At 43.8% G+C, this 24,428-nt stretch overlaps 1 protein-coding gene across 1 annotated transcript in view; it reads left to right on the top strand.

Moving 5' to 3' along the window:
* ZC3H12D (zinc finger CCCH-type containing 12D) overlaps nt 1-24,428 on the top strand; it is an 89,223-nt gene that overhangs the window by 34,586 nt on the left and 30,209 nt on the right. The window lies entirely within an intron of this gene.

Raw genomic sequence — 24,428 nt, 5'->3', positions numbered from 1 at the left:
CACAAATTCACACATGCAAATAAACTATCAAAAAACCATCTACTTGATTATACTGCTATACACACACCACTACACATACTTCTCCAGAAACAGAAACATATTTACTCTCTTAAACAATCAATTATAAAAACACATACTCAGTAACCCACCCATACACACAATCATCCACCCATACAGTCTTGCACACATGCTGTCTTCAAAATACATACAAATAGTGAGTCACTCATTCATGCATCTGTGCTCTAAGTAATATCCCCCACCGAACCATACAGACACTGATACTGATACTCAAAAAAACAACTAATAACCCATATACACACTCATGTAGCTACTCACCAACCCATGCAGCCACTTATACACACAGTGAGACACAGATACAGATATTTGAATATTTAAACAATACTCGCTAATATATGTATTCACTAAGATACATTTAATAAGTTAGTTAACCAATCAATTTTATACAGAATAAAACATCAATTTAGACATTTATTTACCCATTTATTCTTCCATCAACCTTTAGATATACATATATAAAAAATATTTATTTTTCAGAAAGATACACATTCACTGGATGATGTCATGAGTGATGTCACTGACCATGTCATGAGTGATGTAATATGTGACGTCATCAGCAGTACATTGCACGCGCAAGTTATAGTGAGTCCAACTAACTATAACGTGGGAATTTCAATGGTTTTATGCGAGTAAAATTTCCACCTAACTATAACTGGTGTGAAACCTATGGTTTTTTCAGTGAATTTAATAGGTTTTTTAAATGCTAATTCCTAACTATAACTGGTGTGAAACCTATGTTTTTTTCAGTGAATATATGTATATATATATATATATATATATATATATATATATATATAATTTCTATGGCAAAATGAAACCCCTCATTTTGTTCCTTTTCAAATTAAATGTATTAAGTGTTACCACTTTATTCCAATCAAGATGACTTCAGGTGTGCCATACTTTTGTCATAAGTAAGACTGTTAGCGTTCTAGTTGTTCTTTAGAACACTCTGGGACATTCTGTCATTGGGCTATAGTTGGGCTACATCTGGCTGATATTTGGGCTACATTTGGGCTCTTTTGTCTCTGGTGGCCATCTTGGGAGACTGCATATCAGAATTTTTTTAATGAAATATAAGAGGATTTGAGAAGTCACTCAAAATGTGCCCTAAATTTTCTTTCTTCAGCACTAATCATAATTTCTATAGCAAAATAAACCCCCTCATTTTGTTCCTTTGCAAATTAAATGTTTTAAGTGTTAACACGTTATTCCAATCAAGATGACTTCAGGTGTGCCATACTTTTGTCATAAGTAAGACTGTTAGCGCTCTAGTTGTTCTTAAGAACACTCTGGGGCATTCTGTCATTGGGCTATAGTTGGGCTACATCTGGCTGATATTTGGCCAACATTTGTTTTTTTTGTGTCTGGTGGCCATCTTTGAGCTACATTGGGCTACATTGGGCTACATTTGGGCTCTAACATATATATAGCCCAATGTAGCCCAATATATATTTTTTCAAAGTTAATTTTCGTAAAAACCACTGGAGCACATATCTTGAGACATAGCAAAGGCACATCGGGCTACCAGTCCCTACAATTTTACCAAGTTTGGTGGAAATCCATTCAGCCGTTCGGGCTAAAAGTGAGGTCGACCGCCCTATGGAAATTAACATGGGGAAAACACGTTTTGGGACCCCACTTTTATCTCAGCCCCCCCCCTTGACGAATCCTCCCAAAACTTTCAGGGAAGGACCGGAGCTCCGCGAGGCAAATTTGAGGACATTTTCAGGCAGATTCGTCAACCGGCGCCAAAGTTCTTCACAATAGAAGTTTGAGATTTTGCATTGAAACAAATCCTAACTATAACTACCTACTGGCGATTGCCAGTAGGTAATATATATATATATATATATATATATATATATATATATATATATCCAGTCATACCAAACTTGTAAATTTTGAAGAAAGCGCTGACACCATGAATCTGAATCCAAACTCGATTTATTCGATCAGTATCTGCTTAGATATACATATATACATATACACACACACATTATGTTGTTTATATGTTTGTTGAACATGTTTTTTAATGTATGTTTAGAAATTAGTAATTTTGTTTACATGTTGCGTTTTAGTATCAGACCGTGTTGTGGGTGTATAGGGGAATAGGGTGGGACGTAATTTAATTATAATTAATTAATTCATATTCTTTTAAATATTTTTGCTTAATAAATTTTTTTAATTAATAATTAATTGGTCATTAATTATTATTAAGTGAATAAATGACAATTACATTTTTTATGTGATTTATTTATGTGTAGTGGGTTCTGCGTTTATAGGGAATAGGGTGTGACATAATTAAATTAAATTAATTAAAGAGATTGTATTTATTTATTGGTATTTATTGTTAATTAATTGTTAATTAATTAATTGGTAATTCGTTTTTTTAATTATTTCATAATATTAATTATAAATAATGTATTAATAAATATTGTTTATTCTTGTAAATATCTTCTTAATTAATTATTAATTGGTAATTCATTATTAATTGGTAATTAATATGTGTTAATTAGTTAATTTATAATTACATCAATGTAATAATATTAATTGTTATTAACTGATTAATTGATATTTATATTAATTGTGTTTTTTTGTATGTGTAGTGTGTTGCGTGTTAAAGGGGGAGTAGTTTGGGAAGTAATTTTTACCCTCATGCTATCCAATGCTTTCCCTACTGTTGCACCCTTTGGAGTGGGAATAGTAATTTTTACCCCTACGCTATCCAACACTTTCCCTACTGTTGCACTCTCCTGAGTGGGAATAGTAATTTTTACCCCTAGGCTATCCAACACTTTCCCTACAGTTGCACTCCTTGGAGTTGGAATAGTAATTATTACCCCTACGCTATCCAACGCTTTCCCTACTGTTGCACCCTCTGGAGTAGGAATAGTAATTTTTACCCCTACGCTATCCAAAGCTTTCCCTACTTTTGCACTCTCTGGAGTGGGATTAGTCATTTTTACCCCTACGCTATCCAACGCTTTCCCTACTGTTGCAACCTCTGGAGTGGGAATAGTAATTTTTACTCCTACGCTATCCAAGGCTTTCCCTACTTTTGCACCCTTTGGAGTGGGAATAGTAATTTTTACCCCTACGCTATCCAACGCTATCCCTACTGTTGCACTCCCTGGAGTGGGAATAGTAATTCTTACCCCTACGCTATCCAACGCTTTCCCTACTGTTGCAATATGTGGAGTAAGTATATATATTAATTTATATGTAGAGTTTTTAATTTATTTTAAATGTATATGTATTAGTTATTATTTTTTAAATATGTTTTAATGTTTATATTTATAATTTGTTAAATTATTTGTATTTTTAAATTATTTTCACATTATTATTAATACATTTAAAAAAACGATATTTTAACTTCGATATTTTTGTACTACGATATTTTTTTTGTTGATATTTTTGTACTTAACCTTTATGTAGATAGAACCCCGATATTTTTGATGTCGATATTTTTGTGTCGGCATTTTTGTATGTCTATATTCTGTCTGTCGATATTATGTCATAGATTCCTATATATGTTTATATATTTCTTAGCTGGAAAAAACAAATGTTAATGTGAACATGTCAGAAAAAATGCAATTTTAAAATGAAAAAGAAAACACAGAAATTTACCAGTTAACTTGCACCCCGGCTATGCAGTGCTTAGGACCTCACATATTACATCACTCAATGTGACATGTTTAATGGCATCATTGATGACATCACTGATGTTTTTTTTAAGTTTAAAATGGTGGGGCAGATTTCCAAGCCCCTTCCGACACATTTGCGCCACCGTTGCGTCACTTTTGTGATGCAGCGGCAGCGTAAATCATGCGCCACGTTGTTACATATTTACAACGTGAGGCATCTAGGCAGATGCGTCACGTTGTAAGCACTGCGCCACATGAAACCTGGGTCAGGTTTCATGTGGCCGTTATGTCGCAGGGTGGGCATCCCCTCGCAGGAAAGCCCCGTAAAACTGTTCACTGAGTCAGTTTTACGACGACCCTGTGTCAAACCCTTACGCCTGCTTGAAGCAGGCGTAAGGAGTGATGCACCACGTTAAGTATGGGCGGCCCCTGTGCATTGCTTGAGTTGCGTCGCTCTTGTGACGCGACTCCAGCAATGAGCTGCCCTTATGTCACTAGATGCGTCACACATCTGCCCCTCCTTGAACCATGGTGCGCCGCATTGTAAATGCGCAAGGGGGATTACGTGGCGCATCTGTTCTGGGGCATCCCTGCTGATTTGCAGAGACGCACCAGACATTGCAAATATGCCCCGGTATTTTTAGCTGACATTTTCACTCTACTATAACAACATTTTAACCATTGTTTTTTGTACCGACTTTTTATTGTAACGTAAAATAATATCTTCTTACCGTATAACATCACTTAAATCTTTGGTGTTACTCACTGAATTTCCTTAATTTTATAACAGAAAGTATAATCTTACTACTGTAACCTAATTAAAATGTCACTGGCCTGTGATGGACAAGCCCTGCACCAAACGGCACTGGGTCATCCAACACTTCCCACTCCCTCCCCCGTACACAGCAGCCAATGAGAGCACGCTTCACAATATAAAGGGGTGCCATTTTAAATAATAATGGTCTACTGACTTTCTCAAGAGTTCACCACATCAATATATAAAAGGCAGGCTTTTTGGTTTCGTCAAGAAGTGACCACATCAAAATTCAAGTTAGGTTAAATTATTTCTTATACACTTCTAAGACCTCTAATGCAGCCATAACACAAATCACACAGAGGGCCCTGCAATCCTTAGATAAAGAGCAAAAACTCCATCTCCAAAAACCTGTAGAAATACCATAAAAACCTGTAGAAATACCATCAACTTTTCTAAGTGGGGGGATCATGTTGTATATATATATTCTTTTCAAAAAATGTATTTAGAAAGTTTTATATAGCGTGTACATCACCCTTGCGGGTATCAGAGAGCTTTACAATAGTTCAAAGACAAATAGAGTCATTAGTATCAAAAGTCGAAAATAATAAAGGATAAGGCATCACCCCAGATAAGGGAGGGTACAAAACAATGTCAGGACCAATAGATCAAGCACCATAATATTAAAGGAGAGCAATAGTCCTAAGTATAATTTACATGTTGTGAACGTTTCGATGAGAGATCCTATGATCTAGGACAGAAATGTGTTCAGTAGTAGTACTTTCTTAAAAGCTGTTGTTGAAATATTCAGTCTGATTTCAGGGGGCAAGGTGTTCCAAATTCTCTGGGCGATACCTGAGAAAGCTCAGTTGTAGGAACCTCTGTAAACATAGGGTTACTTTTAATAAATGATTTCTGAGGGCTCATACTCTTACTGCAGCCCTCCACTTCTGCAACATGTTGATGTTGTCCTTGCCCAGATTGGGGCAACATAAAGCATGAAAAATGCAAATTAGGATGCAACGTGAATTATGGGGTGCTCCTGGCAGGGAGCCATGCATAATAATTAAGCCCTCTCAGCCAATCAGAAGTATTGCATTTTTGATTTGCAGCACAATGGCCCAGATATCGTTATATTTTAAACCTAACTTTCTCTAAAACTACTGAAGAGAATTAAACCAAATCATAAAAAGCAAGCTCAATGGTTAAGGATCGAGCTTTCTGCCGAATTTGGTGTAATCCTTTTCAGCTGTTTGGGCTGTAGCACAGTTTAAAATCCCTTCTGCAAAATGCTTGGGGAAATTTTGGGACCCCTCTATTTCTCTCAGCTCCCACTTGATGGATAATTTCGAAACCTTTCAGCAAGGAGCTAAGGCGAGTGAGCTTTTTTTTGGGTGAGGGGGAGTGTCTTTATGGGTGTATGAGAGGATATATCAGTAGCTGTATTGATGAATGACTGCGTGTATGAGTGACTGTATGGGTTAATGGGTGAATGTGTATGTAGATGTATCAATCACTGAGCAGGTATTTACTAACTGCTATTGGTTTGTCTATGGTTTCGATATTGGTAGTCTGTATTTTAGAGTGGGTGTAAAAAAAGGTTTTATTAGGGTGAGAGAATGTGCATCAGATGATCACATGGATGATGTCATCAGTGATGTAATTTGAGATGTCATCAGTGGTGTCACTGAGCATGTCATGAATGATGTAATATGTGACGTCTTTAGCTCTACTAACTATAACAGCCGAATTTCTCTGGTTTTGTACGAGTGAAATGTCCAACTAACTATAATGTCCCTGAAACCTAGGGTTTTTTCAGTGAATTTCAAAGGTTTTTTAAATGCTAATTTCTAACTATAACGTCCCTAAAACCTATGGTTCTTCAGAGAATTTCAAAGGTTTTTTAAATGCTAATCTCTAACTATAACATAGCAGTTGCGTTTCCAGAGTGGTGGAGAAAGGTGAGCGTGGCCTCCGAACACCTCTTGGAAATCCAACTGTGTGAGATTTACTGGAGGTAACAGGAGGGGCAGTTAGCCCCCAACGCTAACCTTTTGGGCCAACTACCCCTCCTATTACCTCCAGTAAGTCCCACACAGGAGGATTGCTAACTTCACATTCCATGCCACGCCCCCTTTCTCCACCACTCTGCAAATGCACCCCCTGGCGTGTTGTAAGTTGGGGAATTAATTCCCCTTGAATAGTGAGGGTTCCTGGGGGCCAACTAGCCCACCAGGCACCTGCAGTAAGCGCCACAGAGCTGGATTGCAGAGACGTGGTCCGAGGCAAACCCTTTTTTTACACCACTCTGTAAACGTGGATCCTGGCGCATTGCTGCTCGGAGGATGAAGCCACTTGTATCCTGAGGTCCTTAGGACACAAGAGGACCTCATCGCCCCACCAGCAGTGCACCAAGAGGCACCTGGAGGGGGTGCCACATGGCCCCCCTTCTTTACAGTTTAAAGCCCAGGTGAGGAGGTGGTCCATGGGGCTCGGGGTCCGCAATGAACCCCTGCATTTAATTACAGAGTGCTCCGGGGAGGTGGTGGTCCCTGCGGCAGTGTGGGGGGGATTCAGCCCCCCACACTTTATTAATTATTTATTTTAGCCCCATGGAGGTGGCGGTCCCCGGGGCTTGGGAGGCCCGTGAGGCCCCCCAATGGTATTTTAATGAAGCCCCGGGAGGTGGCGGTCCCTGGGGCTTGGGGGGCCTGCAAGGCCACCCATCCTATTCAAATAAAGCCCCGGTGAGGTGGCGGTCCCCGGGACTTCAGGGCCCCCTGCAGGCTCCCACTACAAAGTGCAGGATTGCTCCCGGGACCGGGCCCACCCAGGGACTTTAAAAAACAAAGCGCGGGAGACTGCGCTTCATTTTGTTTTCATTTTCGACAGGGTTCGCGCACCTGGCGCGACCCTGCGAAAATTGTAAAAAAAAATACTTTTTTGGGGCCTCGGGTTTTCTTGTTTTTGTATGTTACTTTAACCTTTTTCCTTCTCTCTCAGGGAGAAGCACAAGATGGCTGCCAACACTACCTGGTTTGAAGTGTTGGCAGCCAATCAGAGTCAAGCTCGTGCTCAGAGGGCTCAGCCAATCAGATCTCACAATTCTCAAATATCAATATCTGTAAATCTTTCAACATCTCAAAAACTACTGAATGGAATTACACCATGTAAGTAAAGCGTGCTTTCTGGACCAAGAGCTATATCTGTGCCAAATTTGGTGTATTCCGTCCAGCAGTTCAGGCTATAGCCGTGTCTAAAGTTTCCTATGGAAAGTAACATTAAGAAAACAGGTTTTGGGACCCCCTTTTTTCTCGGCCTCTCCTTGAGGAATCACCCCGAAACTCCAAGATAGGAGCTGACCTGAGTGAACAATTAGGTTTGAAAATTTAGTGAAGATTCGTCAAACGGCGGCAAAGTTATTGGCAAAACAAAAAATGCTTTTCCTACAAAATGCGAGCACTCACGGGTCGTATTCAGTTGATTTATTAAAGCAAATGCATTTTGGCGTCTAGCCTTCTTCAGTGCATATCAACTTGCCATTTCACATTGTGCATGTTTAAATACTTTTTTAACGAGCTCGTTGGAGAGGCAGCTAATCACAGCCAGTGACGAAGGACGAAGGACAATCACAGTTCAAGGTTGTATTACTTTGTTCCCTGGCTGCCATGTTAGCTTGTGTTTAATTACTTGCAACTTTATTTAAAAACATATCGTTTTTGTAGCTGAAAGTTCTCTGTCTCACATAGACGATTTTCAAGAGAAAAGTACGATGTCACTCACACACTGAATGTCATATCCAGTCCCTCGATGTCAAACCGGCCATTATGCCTCCAATCGCTGTTTTGACTCTGTTTGTGGCTGTTAAAAGAACTCTGGTGGGTGCGCCATTAAGGATAAGAGTCTACCGTCACTGTTGTTTTGTCCCGCACATCTCTACATTCCCGCTCGCTACAGATACCCGTGTGAGGACTAGAGGATCCAGGGTGCACTTCTGCATTTTCCCGCTACAGATAACGAGGGCAGGCGTTACCAACTGCCATTAAGCGCAGCCTCTCCTCCCGTGGCGCGTGACGCGCCCGTGCAAAGCCCGGGCCAAGGGCGGGCCTGTCATTGCCCAGAAGAGGCTGGGCCGGACCACCTCTCTGATTTTTTTACAAACCTTGTTTCTTGTTGGCAGCTTTCAGGTACAGATGGTTTTCTTTGATTACATTTTGCGCTTTTTTTTCTGTGCTAGCCCCTGTTGTTTTAATATATTGAACCCTACAATTCCGGAAAAGTTCTGATTGACTGGTATTTATTTGCCTTCCTATTTGCGCAGCTACAATTTTTATTTACGCCACTGTTCTACACACTTTGGTGGTATTTTGAGTTGCTTGAGGTGTCACCCAAAATGTCTAAACGGCAGGGAGTGGTAGGCACATTGGATGTCTTTATCGTCAGGGCAGAATCTCTACTCACCCATGACATTGAATTAACAGAGAGGCGCCTATCGTTAGATCCCGCTTCTTAGCAAAGGCGTTTGTCTCTGGGCTCTTCCATAACAGGTGACGCTGCTTTAATCCACTCGCCCTCTACGGTCAATAGTCAGGCACAGTCTACCCTGGAGCCTTTGCAGGAACCTGGTATATCTGTTATGGATTTAATACCAGGATCAATGATAGCAACAAGGTCACGGGCCATTACTCCCATCAACAAGGGCTCTACGACCACTGAGGATAAGCCACGAGAACCCGTAGGGAAGCGAAAGAGGGGGTGAATATTTAAAAAACTAAACAACAGAAGCAGACCTGCCAAAATACCCCTAAAGTGCCACAAACTCGCTCATTTAGTACACAGACTGATGCTGACTCACCTGCATGTCCCACTTCTGGGGATTTGACACCGGGTTCGGTGGGGGAGGCTAACTTGTATTTTGTCTGCTCAAAATTGTAAGATCTAATCGATAATTCCCTTCCTTCCTTTAGGGGTCGATAGACCATCTGGACTCTACCTTAAATACATTGTCTAATATAATCGGACCCCTACAGGTTAATGGGGAAACACGTATGCCTGTAGCTCCTGATACACATGCCATAGCCCCCTCAGATCAAGTGCTGGTTGATGGATTATGGCCATTGAAGAGCTGTTAAAAAACTAAAATAGAGCATATGCCGCTGGTCCTTTGTCGACCCCCTTAACAATGAACGGCAGTACAGAAGGTCCAGCCTCCCAGACCAAGTCCCTTCCGGTATAAGATAAAATGCCTATTAAACCTGATAGCTCTATTGGTATTGCATATAATCTAGCCCCCGCTCATGCCGAGCGAGGTGTAACCGGTTTGATGTCCACCCTGCCCACAGCTATTATGGACAGGGACAGGGAGGAGGAGAGGCTAAGTTTGCCACCTGAAGCCACCACATTAACAATAATTGTGGCTGATGTTCCCCTTCTTACCCCCCAGGTAAATGAATCCTGGGAGTCTTTGAGAAACAAGGCTCTCTGCTGGCTAGGGTCTAAAACTGGACTAACAGAGAACTTGTTTAACCTCTTCTATGCTCATGACGAGCTCAGCTTGTCATGAGGCACAGTGCAGCTGCACCAGGCCTGCCAAGTGTCACGCATCAGGCGTGACACTATCACATTTCAGTGTGGTGTTCCGCATCACCGGACTGAAATGCATTGTCACGCATTTTAATGCCGTCCCTCTGCAGTACCAGTGCTGAAGAATTGGTCACGCCAGGCTGCTGGAGCGCCTGTAACCTGCACCCCTCTGCTCCCTGTAGATTTGCCGGCCCAGGCGCTGCCACCAGCAACTGATAATTGCTGTGCTTAATACCGAGACAGTGAAACCTGCTGGGCGAGACGGCCTGCCCTCAGGGGTTGCGTGATTACTGGGAATTTATCGTCGCAGCCGGTGGGGCTCAGCAGCTGACTGTGTTGTAACCAGCTGAGACCTGCTAAAGCCATAACCTGTGGTCTGCAGTTCCAGCTTGCTAGTAGCAGTCAATGTATCCAGCCAAATGAAAAGGTGGCACGCGCCGTGTTGCTATTTTTGTTGACTATCTGGGGCTATCCCACCCACCCCTATTAGTCACGTCACTGATTATCTTTTGGCCTGGGGCAATTATCTGCCGAGGATCACATGGGCATTACTATCTTTAATTGGCGTCCTCTGCTAGAGTGGAACTCTGGTGCCTGTCTAGTCACGTGGTGAACAGACTCTGATTAAGTTGCACGGTCCGGACTCAGTCGGGCATCAATCATTATGTTACCCCCGTAACCCCCCCTCCCCAATTTCCTGCCAATTGACCTGGGCCCCCAGGAGCTGCTGCCGATCGGCAGAAGTTTAATTGTCCTCCCAGTAACCTCGACATTTCAAGGCAGCAGGAAGGTGTAGCACAGAGTTGTGACACTATCCGCTTGATTTTCCTCGAAGGGCAGGGGCCTTCTTTTTCCAAAATTTTAAGTTGGTTCGAGTTCGAAGGTAGGGTTTGTTGAAACTGTTGTCTTGAGGTTGTGGTGCAGCATGTTCAGCACGTCACGCTTCCCTCTCTCGATGGTGTTCAGTTTGGTTTCACTTTTATTTTTTGCAGTCAGTGCAGAGACTCCTGTGTTCTTTCTATCTGTAAAGCCCAATCACTGTGTGGAGGTTGCAGCTCGGGCCGGGCGGCAAATGGTCCCGTAAACACGGCCTCACCTGAGCTCAGCCTGCTGCAGCCTGCAGTGCTGCAGCAAAAGCCCTAGCATGCCGGAGTGAGGTGCTGCCTAGAAGTGCCACGCAACAGCAGCCTCCGGACACACAAACATTAGGACTCATCTCCGACCAGGCAGCGGCCCAAGTAGGTATCCTGTCGATATTTCTGGTCCTGGTTCTCCAAATTCCCTGATGCTCCATTATTGCCCACTGTGAAGCCCAGTGCCTGTTTATTGCCCTCGCTGGTGGCGGTGCCATATTATTGTCGTGTCCGAAATATCCTCACGGACACTTGCTATTTTTCTCTTTTAGGCCTTATTAGCCCATTTGCAGACATTATAGCCTCTCTGATTCGCTCCTCTGCCCTCTCAGATGCACTATTACTACCCAAGCTGAAGCACCACTTTTATTCTCTCGGGGGCCGTTATTGTCTTATCTAATTTGCTGTTATTCCTACCACTGATGCTCTGTTATTGACACCTCTGAGGCCTTATCATTGTCCTTTCTGATGCCATGTTAAGCCCCCTGATGCCCTCTTAACGCCCCCACTGATGCAGTATTATTGCCCTGTTCGAAGTATGATTTCCTTATGTATAACACATTCCACATTCTATTATTATCCTTATGCCGTTTTTTACTGCTATCTATCTCTGTGTTAATGCCCCCTGTGATGCCTGAGTGTTGCCAACTCGGATGTTACTATTGCCCTCTCTATTGTTTAATTAATGCCTCCTCGGATGTCTCATTATTGTCCCCTTTGATCCGTTATTGCCCGCTCTACCCCCTATTAATGCTCCCTCTGATGCTTTCTCATTGCCTCCTCCGATGTTGGTATTGCCCTGGCTGAGGTTGTTTTATTTCCTCCTCTGACGCCCTGTTATTGCCCCTCTCAGGCTCTGGTTCTCTGCCCAGTCTCTGGTATGTTTATTTTGTCGCCTCGGGCTGGAAATTTAATGATGGGGGATGGGGTGGGGGGGGACATGAGAGCAGTAAGGAGTTTTTAATGTTGTTAATGATGGTGGGGCAGTTAGTTGTTGCAATGAATGAAATAAAATAGATTTTGAATGTTATTAAAAAATTAGACGAACCACAGTGTTATGGAACCACATGCACAACAGCTTTAGAAATCAAAAACTGTCCTATGGTGGATTTGGTGATCTAATCTAGGTGTTACAATACATAGATGATGCTTTGCTATTTTGTCCCATACAGGCATTCTTTCTAACTTATCTTGATAAAATGTTATTAACTCCTTCTATGCTTGTGACGGAACCGCTCCGTCATGCGCATCGGTTGAGCTGTGCTCATGACGGAGTGGTTCCATCATGGCCCGCTCGGCGTGCCTGCGCGGCGCGAATTCCACGCCTGCGCTGGACGTTCCATTGAGCGGGCGGGGCCATGACGGAACCGCTCCGTCATGAGCACAGCTCAACCGAGGCTCGTGACGGAGCGGTTCCGTCACGAGCATGTGAGCGCCGCTCGCCCCCCCTCCCCCCTAGCGCTGCAGCAGAATTGCCGCCGCAGCGAAGGGGTTAAAAGTGCCACACGTGATAGACACAAATACCACTCATAAGTAGAGTATAAACATAAAAATGTCACTGGTATGCTTGCTAAAAACTTGCCAGCTGTGTGAGTTAATCCAATTCTTGATGCGCTGTACTTGGCAGGGCAGGTGTAATTTCTGATATTGAGACTTTTCCCTCATCTTCATGGATTGATTTTGCTCGTGAGAAAGTGTCACTCATAGTCGTGGAAATGTCACTCATAATTACACTGAAATTATGAAAATGTCACACACGGCAATCTGAAACCTTGGCAGCTATGCTGCACTCATGACGAGCTGAGCTCGTCACAACCATTGGAACGTTCGCATGCGGGGATAATTACCGCGCTGTGCTGAACGTTTAAAAACGGGTGTGGTTGTGCTGAGTTCCGCTCCTCATGAGTGCAGCTGCACTGTGCCTCATGACGAGCTGCCCCCCTCCCCCCGCACAGTGGGGGGAAAACACCCTGCAGCAAAGGGGTTAATGAGTTTAAAATGGTGAGAAGGGTATGTTGGGTTGGGAGAAGGGAAAAAATACTTCCTGGAGATTGTATTGTTATTACTTTTAAATTTCCACCATTGGTTTGTGAGATCTTACACAGACAAGGTAGCAACCAAATACATCAAACAGGAATAAATGTTCTGTCTCTAAGTTTTTTCTACCTCCGCCCCTCCCCCCCAGGATCCAACCCCACCTGCCTTTACAGCAGAGGTTTGCTGTTACTAATATTCAGCAACAATTCAGTTTACCCTTATATAATAGATATGATGCCATGCCTTCCCTGGACCGGAAACAAGCTTCGGAGGACCGGTTTCTGGCATTCCAGCCGTCTTCAGCCCGGCTTGCTTGAATCCAGTGGCAAAGTGAGCAAGGGACTCACGTCTGAGCATACCCTGCCACACTTATGGCGGCCAAAAGCGGTACAAAAGGGGGTGGTAATGGATGGAGCATCCAAACCAATCAAACACTCACACCCAGTCAAAAGATCTGGGTTTAATCCATCACCGTTCTTTAGCCCACTCCGCCACCCCAGTTCAGACATGGCTATATGCAAATCAGTCTGACCCTGTGCCTCATGGGAACAGTCCAGCCCGAACTGCCAAGCCATGCCTTCCCTGGACCGGAAACAAGCTTCCGAGGACCGGTTTCTGGCATTCCAGCCGTCTTCAGCCCAGCTTGCTTGAATCCAGTGGCAAAGTTAGCAAGGGACTCACGTCTGAGCATACCTGTGAGTGTTTGATTGGTTCGGATGCTATGTCCATTACCACCCCCTTTTGTACCGCTTTTGGCCGCCATAAATGTTGCAGAGTATGCTCAGACGTGAGAGCTGACTCTTTAACCACTTCGATGCTGATGACGAGCTCAGCTCGTCATCAGGCTTACCTGCCGTGTGCTGATGACGAGCTGAGCTCGTCATGTAACGCAGTAATTTTAAAAATGCCGCACACAGCGGGAAAAGCCGCCGCAGCGATGCGGTTAAAACCGGGCGAGTCTGAAGCCTCAGTTAGTCTGTGTCCCAGAGCATGAGTGCTATGTTCTGATGACTTGTTTGAAATCGCTGCTAAACTGTCCGTCCATATTGCTGCTAATCTGCCCATCCACATAGCGATTTTAATTGTCTTATTTTGCGGCGTGTTTTTAAGAAATACTATTGCATTTTAAACTTTCTTTTGTACTGTACTCCTTCCTGTCTGTGCCCCGTTCCACCACGGGTTCTCCCGCTTGTGTGGATGGCATGTTGACAGACATCGGGTCCCCGCTCACATTGGCTGTTGTCAGTCCGGTGGGACGCGAGATACGTGACCCAACCCACATAATTGGGATGACGTTATTCGCGCACTGCGAATATGCGCCGAAGTTGCCCCAAAGTTAAGCCCGTCTGCGCCCGTCCGCGCTGAGGACGGGCTGCAGGACCGGCTGCACAGGGAGGAAACTACGACATCGCTGGGTAGCCAGGTAACTTTGTCCTATGCTCATAGGGATTTAGTCACACTTAAATCCTCCTCCCTACCCTGCCACCATAGTCTCACCCCAGAAGCTCTCCTTCGCTCACCCACATGTTGCTGCTACTCCAGCTACACTGAGCCCTTTCTCTCTCACCACCCTTAAAGACGCACTAAGGTCAAAACACCTCCTACGCCTACTGCCCACATGGAAAGAGGTTTTCTCATCAATGCTTGGTTATTGATCAAAAACAATATCGCGTTCCATGATTTTGTCACTGCCAGGAACCCCTCATGGGTTTTTATCACCGAAACCTGGGCATCTGAATCCTCTGGTCCGGACCTCCTGCACGCCATCCCTGAGGGTTACGCGTTAAACAGACTGGATAGAGTAGTTTGCAGGGGTGGAGGGTTAGCGTTTCTTTACAAAGTCTCTGCTGTCTGTTGCATTACAACTCTCTCCGCTCCTTCAGATCTTTTTCAGGCTACTCATTTCTCTATATCCTCCTCTCCCTCTGCATCTTTTTCCGGTATCCTCATCTATAGACCCCCTGGCCCTAGATCCAGTTTTAGCCACAAATTCCTTAAACTTTTAGAATCTTATTTTGACAAATCCCACCTTACGGTTATGGGGGACCTAAATTTTCATTTAGATGATCTCTGCTCGAAGGATACCCTCTCTTTAGTGGACCTCATGACCGCCTGTGGCCTATACCAGCTGGTAAACAGCTCCACCCACCTGGCCAGCCACATTTTAGACGGGGTGTTCTCCAACGACCCCAGACTCTCTACCGGCCCTCCCATCCCCCTGGTATGGTCTGGCCATCTGGCGGTTCCTTTGGAACTAAAACTCCCCCCTCCCCTTCCCTGTGCCATGGGTTCACAAACAAGGAACTCAAACGAAACTATAGAGGTATCACAAACGACTCTCTCACCCCCTTGTAGCTCAGACGACCACTTTAGCTGCGATGCTGCGCTGGAGTTTGCAAACTCTATCTCCAGAGCAGTAGATCTTCTGGCTCCTGCCTCCTATCGCTATTCAGCGAGGCGGAAACCATCGGCCCCCTGGTTTACTGAGCCTCTTAGGCTCTTAAGGCAGAGCTGTAGGAGGCAGGAGAGGTTATGGCGGACAACCTGGAACCCCAAAGATCGAGAAAGACATAAGCTTTTGCTGGTAGACTACAAGACAAGGGTCATCAAAGAAAAACAGGCTTACTTTTCTAAGCTCACAACGTCCCTTACCTCCTCTAGGGATTTATTTAAAATCATTGACGCTCTGTGCTCCCTACAAACTCCTGATCCCATCACAGGTTCCCAAGAGCTGTGCGACAGGATAGCGCAGTTCTTTCATACAAAAATTGCGGACATTTATCTTACTCTTGAAACTCAGAGAGCCCAAATGAGCCATTTTCCTTTCCCGACTCAACCTTCCTGAGAATGTTGGGGAAAAGTTCCCTCGAAGATCCTGTCCGACTTCCCACTCCTTACCCTTGAGCAATTAGATTCTCTCCTAAACAGAACCAAGTCAGGCTCACTACTGGATCCCTGCCCTTTGAAGATCCTGAAAGAATGTAGGGAAACCCTGTTGCTCCCTATTTTGGAGATAATGAATTGTGCCATGACTCAGGGCATTTTCCCAGCTGTTTGGAAAAAGGCCATAGTCAAGCCGCTGCTTAAAAAGCCGACTCTGGATCCTGAAATACTCAAAAAGGTTCGACCAATATCGCTGCTGAATGCCCCAGCTAAAATGCTTGAATTCCATCTTAATCAGCATTTAGCTTCCTTTCTTGAGGTCTCTGGGTTTTTGGACCAAATCTCAGCACGGCTTCAGAAAGTTCCATAGCACTGAGTCGGCTCTCACAGTAGTGGTCGACAATATTTGATCTAAGGTTGACCGAGGCCAGACAATTTTGCTGTTCCTACTCGACCTGACTGCAGATTTTTTGACACCCTATCTCCTTTGACTTTAACAGCTAGGCTAAAGGAGATAGGGGTGGAGGGCCCAGCATTGAGCCTCCTGTCCTCTTTCCTCAGCCAAAGAGAGCAGAGGGTCAAGCTAGGAGAGTTCCTCTCCCCTGCTAAGCCCGTGCAATATGGGGTTTCACAGGGGTGGGCCTTGAGTCCAACCCTTTTTAACATCTATGTGGCCCCACTTGCCAGGTTAGTAAGATCGCACGGGATGGAGGTGGTGTCATACGCCGATGACACGCAGATCATGGTGTCCCTCTCCCACTCGGTGAGTACCTCCACGCTCAGCTTCAGGAACTGAATGCAGGCAGTCTCCGAATGGATGATTCTAAATTCACTGAAGCTGAACGGAGAGAAAACCGAGGTCTTGATCTTCGGCATATGGTCCAGAGACTGGTGGCCCCCCTCCTTGGGAGTATGTCCTGTGCCTGTAAAATCAGCCCGTTATCTGGGCGTTATTATTGATACGTCACTGGCCATGACGCAGCAGGTTAACCGAACTGTGTCCACCTGTTGGGGAGTCATTAAGATTCTTAGGAAAATAGCCCATTATCTCTCCCCCCAAGCCCGTAAACAGACCGTGGTTGCCCTTGTGGCATCACGGCTGGATTACTGCAACGCACTGTATGTGGAAATAAATAGGAGCCTTATTGTACGCCTTCAGACCGTTCAGAACGCGGCTGCCAAATGTGTCCTGGGCGTCCCTAACACCTCCTCTGCTACTCTCACCAGGAAGAGTCTGCACTGGCTCCCGATCCACCTTAGGATCACTTTCAAAATTCTATGCCTGGTCTTCAGTGCTCTATCAGGTGGAGGTTCAGAAGCCATTGGCTCCCTTCTTGTACCTTACGCCCCTAGCAGAAGCCTTCGTTCTGCCTCCAAGAATCTCCTATCTGTCCCTCGAACAAACAGAGTCAGATGGGGTGGAAGGGCCTTCTCCTCTATGGCCCCAAAACTGTGGAATGACCTCCCTTCCGAGTTAAAAGCACAATCCTCTATGGCCCTTTTTAAGAAAGCATTAAAAACGCAGCTCTTCATCGAGGCCTATCAGTATCATGCTCTCTGACTCTGGACTATGTTTGGTTAGGCGCCTTGACGCCCGTTGGGCAAAGTTGCGCGTTATAAGTTGTGTTTCATTCATTCATTCATTCAAACGTTTTTACTGCTACATTAGGGGGAGTATTGCCTGCATCCTGGGTACAAAGTGTTATTGTACCAATTTTCAAAAAAGGTGATAGAGGAAAGGGCAATTGCTACCGTCCCATATCCCTTCTGGATTCTACCTCCAAACTAATGGGGAGGATAATGTTGGGAAGGTTAGAAAAATGGGCCAATGAAAATGACATCTTAACTGATGCCCAGTACAGATTTAGAAGGGTTATTGGGACAGTGTAACAATGTGTGAACCTGGAGCTGTTGATAGGCAAATATAACTTAGCAAAGGAAGGGATCTTACATGTTTGTTTTGTCGATCTCACTAGCGCCTTCTACCTTGTTATTCCCGCCAAATTATGGCACACCTTGAGGGCGCTAGGTGCTCCTGACGGCTTAATTGTATATTTATCACAGATGTATACCCTCTTAACCTCTAGAGTTCGCTTTGGCCCATCTGGGGAATGCACCCCGGATTTTAAAGTAACACGAGGCATCCGACAAGGATGCGTGCTTGCTTCACTTTTATTTTTTACAAAATCAGATAGCAGATGCTCCAAAAGTCGGGATGCGTATGACCCCTGTACTCTTATATGCAGACAATGCTGTCTTGATTTCTAGGACAGCAAATGGCCTGCAAAAATTAATCAACAATTTTGCATTAGATATGTCTGGAAAAGACCTACTGATAAACTTTAAAAAAACTTTTGTTATGACTTGTGGGAGTATTAGGTCCAAGAACCTACAACATCATGTGGGAGGGGTAGCTATAAACAGAGTTGTAACTTTTTAATATCTGGGCCTGCTATTCAATTGGAATGGTACATGGAACTCCCACATACAAATGTGTAACTTGAAATGTCTAAGAATTACTGAGGGGATTTTTAGATTTGCTACAAAAATAGGTAATAAACTTATACTGGAAATCTTAGCTTTATATCAAAGTAAATGTGTTACAGGAGTTTGCTATGGGGGCGCACTATGGGGGAGAGCAAATATTACCCCACTCCAAATAGATTGTTGGCAATGCCTAGATCTACTGCGAACTACATTGTACACAGAGAATTATCGGTACCTAATAAAAAGGCAAGCTCTCGCTTTCTGGCATGGAATATGGTGCAAAGACAAGACCAAATTTACCAAAGATTTAATTATGGACGGTTTAGCTCTCGACTATTGCAAAAAAAATCCCTTGATTGCAGCATATCTATACCTTTTTGAAATTCTGTAAGATAGATACTGATAGAAAGAACCCTGTACCTATCCCAGATTTTAGCAAAAGGGACTTAAAGCTAAGATACACAAACTCTGCAGAATGCGTAATGGAGGCTGAAGCTAGCCAAATGCATAGTGTTATTTCTTACTGTGAAATTATACCTGTAAGGGGTGTACCAATGTACTTAACACAGGTGAGGAGTTTACAACACAGATTCTACTTAACACAACTTAGATTAGGCATGCTTCACTACTTAACAGCCATCCCTAAAAGGGAAAAGTGGTGCCATAAACTCCTGTATTACCCATGTGATGGAAAACACCTCAATCCAAGATGCATTTTATCCTTTTTTGTAGTTTTTATAAAGATATCCAAAGATTTATTTTAAAACCTCAGGGACAGATTTACAAGCCCCTTGCCCCTCTTTTAAGCCGCCATTGCTTCACTTTTGTCACGCAGCGGTGGTGAAAAACCGGTGCCATGCTGCAGGGTATTTAAAACGTAACGCATCTGGGAGATGCGCCACGTTGTAAAGCCCTGCGCCAGAAGTAGGCATTCCTGTGCCGGGGGGGGGGGGGCGGTCCCGCGCAGGAACGCCTCCTAAAAGTGGCTGAGTGAAATCTACAAGATTTCACTCAGTCACTTTTGAGCCCATGCTGCGTCAAAACCCTGCGCCTGCTTGAAGCAGGCGTAAGGATTGACGCAGCATTGTAAAGATAGGGCACCCCACAGCCCTGCTGGAACTCCAGCAATGCACCGCCTTTACGGCATAGATGTGTCATGCATCTGTCCGTTTTTGCCCCATGGTGCGCTGCATTATAAATGTGACGCATCCATGGTGGCGGAGCCGTGACGCACAATAACTGTTGCATCCCTGCTGATATGCAGGGATGCGGCAGTTATTGTAAATCACCCCCTCAGTTTTTATCTAATACGCTTTTCCATTACAAACATGTTTTAACTTTATATTTGGCCTGTGCAATGAAAAAGTTATCAATGCTGTTATTCTGTTTATACTATTAGCAATATGGAAAAGAAAAGCATATGCATTTTTGGACGCTCTGCAATACAAAAACTTAGATGATTAATTATAGCGTGTTAAATACCCTGTTCTTTTATGTTTAATAGCTTCATGCACTTTACCCACTTGTATGAAATGTCCGCATCCTGTTAGAATTTTGCACCTTGCACTTAACTATTTATTGGATATATCTGCGCTTTGCAATTTGGGCATCCAGTCACTTGGTATATGTATTATTTCTAAAGTAAAATACGTTGTGTCATAATGAATGTTCATTTAATGCCACCATTTAAGGTATACGATTCTGACCGCCACCCTGTTGAATCTCCGATCCCAGTGGCGGCAGTACTCCGTCTCCCGACAGTCAAGGGTCTGACCACCAGCATTATAATATGGCAGTCAGACCAAAGGGCTGTCTTTCGGTGGGACTGCCACCAATGGCACATTGAAATGAGGCCCTAAATGACAATTGATTAAGAAATAAAATATGAAATATATAACACTAAATATTGGTTTGGTTCTGACAATTCTTCAATATTATAACAGATTGTATTACTTTCCTTTTAGGTTTCCTTTAGGTGTTTATATTTTTATAAGGTTGGGGGTTGAGAGTTACTGTTTATTTTAAAATGGATTTAGTTACAATTCTGGTAGGTTTATACAATATTTAAAACGGTTTTATTGAGATTTCCTATTTTAGGATATTTAATTGAAATACAGTTTTGAAGTATTTTGTTTACATTTCTAATTTTTTTAGTAAGATCTAGTACAGGAGTGTAGTGACCACATCACCTCCTTCCCCAAAGTGTGTTAGACTGCAGTTAGATTAGTAAATGTGGGTATGTAACTGTTACCACGGATTTTTTAGCACGCAGTACCGTTACCAGGGATCCATTACAACGCAGGATCCATTACCACGGATAAGTTTACCACGCATTTTTTTACAACGCAGGTACTATTACAACGCATACCATTACATCGTAAGTTTAGGTAAGTTTATAGGTAAGTATTGGGGTATTGGGTTTGTGTTTTGGGGTACAGGGGTATTTTTAGGTTTTAGGGCTGGGTTTGGGTTTTGGGGTACAGGGGTATTTTTAGGTTTTAGGGCTGGGTTTGGGTTTTGGGGTACAGGGGTATTTTTAGGTTTTAGGGCTGGGTTTGGGTTTTGGAGTACAGGGGTATTTTTAGGTTTTAGGGCTGTACAGGGGTATTTTTAGGTTTTAGGGCTGGGTTTGGGTTTTGGGGTACAGGGGTATTTTTAGGTTTTAGGGCTGGGTTTGGGTTTTGGGGTGCAGGGGTATTTTTAGGTTTTAGGGCTGGGTTTGGGTTTTGGGGTACAGGGGTATTTTTAGGTTTTAGGGCTGTACAGGGGTATTTTTAGGATTTAGGGCTGGGTTTGGGTTTTGGGGGACAGGGGTATTTTTAAGTTTTAGGGCTGGGTTTGGGTTTTGGGGTACAGGGGTATTTTTAGGTTTTAGGGCTGGGTTTGGGTTTTGGGGTACAGGGGTATTTTTAGTTTTTGGGCTGGGTTTGGGTTTTGGGGTACAGGGGTATTTTTAGGTTTTAGGGCTGGGTTTGGGTTTTGGGGTACAGGGGTATTTTTAGGTTTTAGGGCTGGGTTTGGGTTTTGGGGTACAGGGTATTTTTAGGTTTTAGGGCTGGGTTTGGGTTTTGGGGTACAGGGGTATTTTTAGGTTTGAGGGCTGGGTTTGGGTTTTGGGGTACAGGGGTATTTTTAGGTTTCAGGGCTGGGTTTGGGTTTTGGGGTACAGGGGTATTTTTAGGTTTTAGGGCTGGGTTTGGGTTTTGGGGTACAGGGGTATTTTTAGGTTTCAGGGCTGGGTTTGGGTTTTGGGGTACAGGGGTATTTTTAGGTTTCAGGGCTGGGTTTGCGTTTTGGGGTACAGGGGTATTTTTAGGTTTTAGGGCTGGGTTTGGGTTTTGGGGTACAGGGGTATTTTTAGGTTTCAGGGCTGGGTTTGGGTTTTGGGGTACAGGGGTATTTTTAGGTTTTAGGGCTGGGTTTGGGTTTTGGGGTACAGGGGTATTTTTAGGTTTTAGGGCTGGGTTTGGGTTTTGGGGTACAGGGGTATTTTTAATATATATTTAAAAAAATTACAATTAAAAATAATTTCATTCATATAATTATTTAATGATTAAATAATGAATAATTAAATTAAATATTAAAAAAATAATTATTTAAAATAAAATAATGAATAATTAAATTAAATATTACAAAAATAATTTTTTAAAATATATATATACTTACCTATACTTACGTTGTAATGGTATGCGTTGTAATAGTATGTGCGTTGTAGTGTATTGCGTTGTAAGGGTATCCGTTGTAACATGACCTGCGTTGTAAAAAATCCATGGTAATGGTATGCGTGCTAAAAGTACGCGTGGTAACGTCATATATCCGTAAATGTGGCACATTCGCCCTAATGTATGCACTCTCTGCAATGAAATAAAAGTGCCTTGAGGCCAGGTGCCACGTCTCCACTCCTGCTCTCCTGCCTCCGACTCCAGGAACAGGAAGCAGGCAGTCAGATTCACTCCCCTAAGCCATTTCATGAAGGTAAACTTTGCTTACCCATACAAATTTACCTTCATGAAATTTTTGTGGTCAATATTTCTGCAACTATGTTTCTGTCACATAAAATTTTTCCTTCGAAATTCTGATGAAACACCATGAAGGGGCAGCACGGAAATCAAAGGAAGGATCAGGATTGTTGGAATAAATATTTGACTTTAGTTGTAGCAGGAAAACTGAGCGAGCAAAAGCAGCAAGGCTGCCCCTAGGGGGAGCCAGGACATTGACCCACTGCTTCCCTCTGCAATACTGCTTGGCAAATTACAACTTTAATATGAAAGAATACAATCTCACAGATCGTTTGTTTGCATGTAAAAGCTCTAATATTACCATGCTAGCAGAAGAGGGTTCCACTAGCTGTATTGCGCATGTGTCAGGCGCTGTTACAAAAACGAAAAAATCACTTACTTTGCATCGCAATGTCCTTCTCCCTCAGGTGTCTTCCAGGAAGCTCCTGATGCAGGAAACTGCACTACACAATCCTGGCACTGCTTTCACAGCACCAGAATTTGGCGCTCATGTTTTTTTCTGCTATACATGTTTTGTTATTTGTACTGTTTTTCATTTGTCATTAGACTGACTTGTCGGTTTTTGCTGCACCTACTGGAATTTGTTCTTCAATCACCATGCGCTTGGGTTTGTGCTCATCGATAATGAATGGGACGGGAACCCTGATGAGGAGGTAATCCCCGGTTACTCACTGGTAATCTTCATTACTCCAAGTCCTGGTCTTTCCGTTACATTCCTGAGCCCATCTCTCCCTCCCTGTTTCTGGTGATTGTTTTGTGTTTGTATTTTCACGAGTTTCTTTGGTATTCTCAGGCTGTTGTGGTGACACACTGCCCCCTTTATGCATATCTGGTAGGCAGCGCTATATTGGGGGAAGTGTTTGACCTTTGCTAGATAATAGGTCTCTGCAGTATCAGACAAGCTGCTCATTGAAAAGGAATGGAAAGGGAAGACCAGGACTCAGTGTAATGAAGATTACGGGTAAGTAACTGGGCATTTTCAGTGGTAGGTATGGTCCTACCCCAGGCTCAGGTGTGACATACTCGTGAATTTCCTGAAGCAAGACCTATTTATTAATTGTTTCTGTGAGTAGATTACAATCAGAGACTACTCAATTAAAATTCATGATCATTTATGAACAGGGAGACCGTGAATGTGCAAAGTGGAGCCCAACATTGCCCCAGAGGTTTGGGAGGTCCACTTTGGGGAGCTTTATCAAGATACCAATCCCTGCACTGTCACAGCTCCGGTTGCGCCTTATGGCACACAGGACTGTGAAATGGAACTATCCCTGGGGGAAGTGGAGGCAGCTCTGAAGCAACTAGCAGCGGGGAAGGCGCCAGGTCTGGATGGGCTACCTGGGGATTTGTTTAGGCACCACGTGGACATCTGGGGCCCATACCTTCTTATTCTTTTTAATGCCATCCTAGGAGGTATGTCAATCCCCAGGTCGTGGCTGGGGGCAGAGATAGTTCCGATCCACAAGAAGGGATCTACTCTGCTCCCCGCCAACTACAGGCCCATTAGCCTAATAGACGTACCCCAAAAGCTCTTTGCGCGCCTCATCCTTAATCACCTCCTGGACTGGGTGGAGGACAATGACATCATGACCCCCCTTCAGGCTGGCTTCAGAAAGAACACGTCGACCATGGACCAGATCTTCCGCCTTCTTCTCCTATATTGGAAGACTGTCACCATAGAGGGAGGAAGACTGTACATGGTCTTCGTGGATCTGAGGTCAGCCTTTGACCTAGTCCCTAGAGGGAAACTTTGGGAGGTTCTGCAGAACCTAGGAGTGCCCCCACACCTTCTTAGTATTATTAGTAGGCT

The sequence above is a fragment of the Lissotriton vulgaris genome, chromosome 6, assembly GCF_964263255.1.
Source record: "Lissotriton vulgaris chromosome 6, aLisVul1.2, whole genome shotgun sequence".
NCBI classification, from domain to species: domain Eukaryota; kingdom Metazoa; phylum Chordata; class Amphibia; order Caudata; family Salamandridae; genus Lissotriton; species Lissotriton vulgaris.
Note: the sequence above shows the minus strand (reverse complement) of the source record. Positions and strands in the feature narration are given on the sequence as shown.